The sequence below is a fragment of the Rattus rattus genome, chromosome 9, assembly GCF_011064425.1.
Source record: "Rattus rattus isolate New Zealand chromosome 9, Rrattus_CSIRO_v1, whole genome shotgun sequence".
NCBI classification, from domain to species: Eukaryota; Metazoa; Chordata; class Mammalia; order Rodentia; family Muridae; genus Rattus; species Rattus rattus.
In genome coordinates, this window is record NC_046162.1 from 14279152 (window position 1) to 14284858 (window position 5707).

Here is a 5707-nt window from a genome sequence, read left to right on the forward strand (position 1 = left end):
GCCCAGGGCTGAGCCCACCTACAAAGGGCTGGCCCATTTTATGTCAATCACTAACTAAGAAAAGGTCTTACAGGCTGGCCCACGACCTGATCATTTTCTCAATTGAAGCTTGCTCTTCTCCAGTGACTCTAGCTTGTATCAAGATAACATAAAGACTAGCCAGCACACTTCCCAGTCTTCAAATCCTGACAATCTACTTGGAAAACGAATGGGCAGAAGTCTTCCACAGACATTGCTGTGAATGGTCATCATGTAGATGGAAATTAATCTGGTGTCACCTGAGAAATGCAGGGAAAGATTGCAATGGGACAGTAGCTTACATCTGTTAGGTTGGCTAGTACTTTATAAAACGATAATGATTGTCATTGAGGATATAAAGGAAGTGGAGCTTCTGAACACTGAAAAAAAATAATATGATGATCTCTCAAAAAATTAACATTAGGGGCCAAGGAGATGGATCTATGGGTAAGGTGTTTGCCATTAAGCCTGATGACATGAGTTCGATACCTGGGACCCTCACAGAGAGAATGTATTTCCCCAAGTTGTGCTATGACTTTTATGTGTATACTTGCATACACACACACACACACACACACACACACACACACACACACACACACACCACAAAATAAAAGACTGTGTATTGAACTTGAACAGGGTTTTAATGTTATTCCCTGTATGGTGTTGTATAGCAACTATTTATAAAGTATTCATACCATATTAGCAGCACAGGAAATCTGGAGGTCATTTAATGCAGACTATAATGATGTAGGGTGTACATATATTCCATTGTATATAGGAACATTCCATCATACATATAAATTCCACTGTATGTGGGTTTGGGTGTATATAGAAGCATGGGAAGCAGATTCTTGTAGATCTCAAGGGATGATTGAGTATGTCAATGTGGGTATAGATACATATGTGTATGTTTGTGTGTACGTGTATGTGTGTATATATAATACATAGATATACAGCTTTAATAGGGAATATTCTCCTTGTTATGAATGGTGGAAATTCAATTTCAGAGATGTGCAGTTGCTTGAGGTGCTAAGAGTAAGTGACAGTTGAGTGCTCAGCCCGGACAGACATTCATACCGCTGCCTTTAAGGCTCAGGTAATATTGTTGGAGAGGTAGCTGGAAGAGCATGAGAACCAGATGAGAGGAAGGACTGTGTCCTGCTCTCTTCCAGGGATGCCCAATGTGGTTTTGAACTCACAGCAGATGTGATGATCTTCAATGAACCTATCAGTGGTCTAATAGAGATCAGGGAGGAGTTTGGGGGGGTCTTCTATTCCAAACTGGAATGTTACTAATGCATTCTCAGGGAAAGCAGTGTTTGTCTCCAGTTATAAAGTTTACCAGGACCCAGAAAATGGTTCTGAAACATAGTTATATGGATTACACTGGGTAAACTTAGTGGGTTTCAAAATCATCACTACCACCAACAACAGGAATTCTTGCCAAAAATGGTCCTACAACACACAGCACCTAACTCCATTTTTAGGTGAAGGAGTGGCTTCCATTAAGACACAAAGACAGGAAGGCAGGGAACAAAACAAAAACCACTACCCCTAGCAGACATAAGGGCAAGGGGGAAAGAGCCAGTCAGAAACCATGGGGCAGAAAACATGGAGGCTATAGGCTTCCCAGTCAAACCAGAGATCTGCTTTCATGATAGATACCTCTCCTCATCACCCTCAAGTTGGGGCATATCACCTCAGCTCTTAGCTCATCCACTGTCACCTCAAGCAAGTGTGACACGTTTTCCCATTCTATGGGTAGAACAATACCTCTTCCTTCTCTGTTGTTGTACACTGATGCCACATTCAAGGACTGTTCCACTGGCCAACTACAGTGGGTCAAAAAAGTGTGCTTTTCATTCTGTTTTGAGGCAGGCTCATTATGAAGTCAAGAATGACTTTGAATACTGATCTGCTGACTTTTCCTCCCAAGTGCTGGGAATATAGTCATATGTCATAGCACCCAATTTTATATGGTATTGGGGCTTAAATACCTCACTTTGTTCATGCTGTGCAAACAGGCTTCCCACAAGCCACATCCCTAGCTTCTGATTCCTTTACTCTTTAAAGATTGCTAGAAATGCCTTCATCCAAGGTTTCCCTCCCTGTACACACTATGCAGGCCACAGTCTGCTCATCATAATTGGAAGGAAGCTTACAGCACACAGGGGGACTCCAGAGTGCCTTCCAGTGTGTAGTGGCTTCTTCTCACAGACTTGCCTGTCATTTAGAGCAGTCATGGGCAGAGGCCTGTTCCGCTCAGTTAGTAAGCTGAAGTTTGATGATGAAGGAATTTGTGGACCCATGACTCCTTTCCATCTTTCTTTGGATCTCCAGATGTAGTACATTATTCAAGGTCTCCATTCCTTTGCTTTGTCCGGTTTGAAATGGGAAAAAGACATTTAATTTTACCTGTGCTTTTGTTGATGGATTTCATCCACAGCAATGTCTCTTGTTGTTTGGTGGGCATGCTGAACAGAAGAGAGAATGATCCTGTTGTTCTCAGATGGGTAGCTGCAGGGACTAAACAGGAAGTCCTAATTCTGTTCAATATGCTTACTAACTAGAGACTACGTTGTGCTAGTGGAGTTGAGGACAGCATTAGGCTAATGTGATCTGGAATCTGGTTTCACCAACAGTGGTAAGGAGTCACATGGAAGAGGAATAGGACATGTACGTCTGTCTGTGAGTTGCAAATGGCACAATCAAGCGATTGCTGATTCCCTTTAAACTTGGATTTGAAAGGACATCTTAAAACACTTTCTCAAAATCCTGGAGTCCTCTTGCAAAGGAGATCAAGGCTTTGAAATCAGCAATCCGAGACTAACGGGAGGTCCGAGTGGCGAGCAAGATGGTGTAGACTCAGGGCACCAAGAGGAAAGTCTGATACTACTATGGCGGGGATGTTGAAACTACTATTATGGACAAGGGCACCCAATGAAGCCTCACTGAATCCGAATGACTTATAATTTGCTGCTCAGCTATGGTCTCTACCGAAAAATGGAAATCTATCGTCCTCACAAAGCCAATGCTGAGGAGATGACCTCAACACAGTGACGACTACATCAAGTTCTTGCGTTCTTTTCTCCCAGACAGTATGTCTGAATACAGCAAGCAGATGCAGAGATTCAACATGGGTCAGGACTGTCTGGTATTTAATGGCTTGTTTAAGATCTGTCAGTTGTCCACGGGTGGCTCTGTCGCAAGTGCTGTGAAACTCAATAAGCAGCAGATGGACATCGCTGTGAACTGGGCTGGGGGCCTGCACCATGCAAAGAAGTCTGAAGCATCTGGCTTCTGTTACGTCCATGATATCGTCTTGGTCATCCTGGAACTTCTAAAGTATCACCAGAGGATGCTGTGTATGGACATTGATGTTCACCATGGCGATGGTGTGGAAGAGGCCTTCTATACTACAGACCGGGTCATGACTGTGTCCTTTCATAAATACGGAGAGTACTTCCCAGGAACTGGAGACCTACGGGATATTGGGGCTGGCAAAGGTAAGTACTACGCCATTAACTACCCACTGCGAGACAGCATTGATGATGAGTCCTGTGAAGCCATCTGCAAGCCAGTCATGTCCAAAGTAATGGAGATGTTCCAGCCTAGTGCAGTGGTCCTACAGTGCAGATCAGACTCCCTGTTTAGGGATCGACTAGGTTGCTTCAATCTGACCATCAAAGGACATCCAAGTGTGTGGAGTTCGTGAAGAGTTTCAACTTGCCGGTGCTAATGTTGGGAGGAGGTGGTTACACCATCCGTAATGTCGCTCGGTGCTGGACTTACGAGACAGCTGTGGCCCTGGACACAGAGATCCCCAATGAGCTACCGTACAATGACTACTTTGAATACTTTGGACCAGATTTCAAGCTTCATATCAGCCCTTCCAATCCGACTAACCAGAACACTAATGAATACCTGGAGAAGATCAAGCAGCGGCTCTTTGATAACTTGAGAATGCTGCCCCATGCCCCTGGGGTCCAAATGCAGGCCATACCAGAGGCTGCCGTCCCAGAAGAGAGCGGTGATGAGGATGAGGAAGACCCTGACAAACGAATTTCCATCTGCTCCTCTGACAAACGCACTGCCTGTGAGGAGGAATTCCCTGATTCTGATGAGGAGGGAGAAGGAGGTCTCAAGAACAATTCTAACTTCAAAAAAGCCAAGAGAGTCAAAACAGAAGATGAGAAAGAAAAAGATCCTGAAGAAAAAGAAGAAGTCACAGAAGAGGAGAAAGCCAAGGAGGAGAAGCCAGACGCCAAAGGGGTCAAAGAAGAGGTCAAGATGGCCTGAGAAAGGTCTGCAGCTCCATCTTCTCCCCAAGTCCCTCGCTTTCCCTCAATTTCTCAGATTTTATATTTTCTTTTCCTGTGTATTTATATAAAATATATTAAATATAATGTCCCCAGGGACTAGATAGGAACCAGGGACCAGTGCACAGGGAAGTGGTGCTGGGAGAACTCTTCCCAGAGCTCCCTTGTCCGTCCTGCCCCAGGTCTGAGTTTTGAACCACATTGGGTCCAAGTGAAAAGGAAACAACTGGAAGACAAAATCCTGAACTGCAAGTGCCTGCCTAGGAGCTCTGCTACGATGCCTTGTTAAGCTTTTGAGAAGGGGTGACTGTGTCTTCTGGGACCCCTTTTCAGGCTTGGGTAATATCAGCCATTTTTAGATTGGTTCTGTTTCTACCTTCCCACCCATCCCGGGCAAGCAGAAAAACTTAACTGCCCCGTCTTCCCCCAATTCTGCAGGCGGAGGTTGTTAGCCTAGCTTCCTTTTTGAGATATTTTCATTTTTGTGAGACTCTTTGTAATAAAACAGCGCATTTCTATACCTTCTTGAAAAAAGAAAAAGAAATCAGCAATCCTTGGTTTAAACTCAGCCCTTTAGACTACCCAATGTGTAACCTGTGCCCTTAGCAGACCTTATTAATAAATTCTTGTTTTATATTGAAACTATATATAAGTCCCCCCCTTAAAGCAATTCTTTCAAATACTGGAGTCCCTGCATTGTATGAAAACAGTACTTCAGATTCAGTCACACTTGTTAAGACTTCCCCTCTATGATAATGTAATATATAATCTTGGACAAGACGGTCTACCTGCTCTGTTTGGTCCCATCTTCTTCCCACAGAATTCAGTGATATGTAAGTGAAAAAAGACAGATAAAGTTCTACCTGAGAGACTTTTGGTGGCAATGGGAAGGGATACAGTCACTTTGGGAGACTGTCAGATTCCTGAAACGCTGAACATAAGTTTGTGAAACATCCTAGCAATTCTGTTTTGAAGTATCTACTCTGGAGACAAGAAAATATACATTTATAGGAAAATTTGTATGTAGACTCTTGGGCATCATTATTCATGCAGGCAGAGGTGGGAACATCCAAGTGCATACCAATATATGTCTCTAAAAATAAGGTGAAATCTCATGAACTAACAATGGAATATTATAATGAAAAAATGGAATATTATACAGAAATAATAGAGAATGAAGTCCTTGTAGCAATGGGCTCTTTTTCATAAGTGAAAAATAAGAAAGTATTGATACACACACACACACACACACACACACACACATTGTAATAGAGAAACATCAAACGTATTACATTAAACTAAAAATATACACAGAGAATGCATATTGTATAATTCCACTGATATACGATTTTAGAAAAAAATGTAAA

General features: G+C 42.9%; 1 pseudogene; it reads left to right on the plus strand.

The window, feature by feature from the left end:
* Positions 1–2875: 2875 nt before the first annotated feature.
* On the plus strand, positions 2876–4339 carry LOC116909451 (annotated as a pseudogene).
* The last annotated feature ends 1368 nt before the right edge of the window (positions 4340–5707 follow it).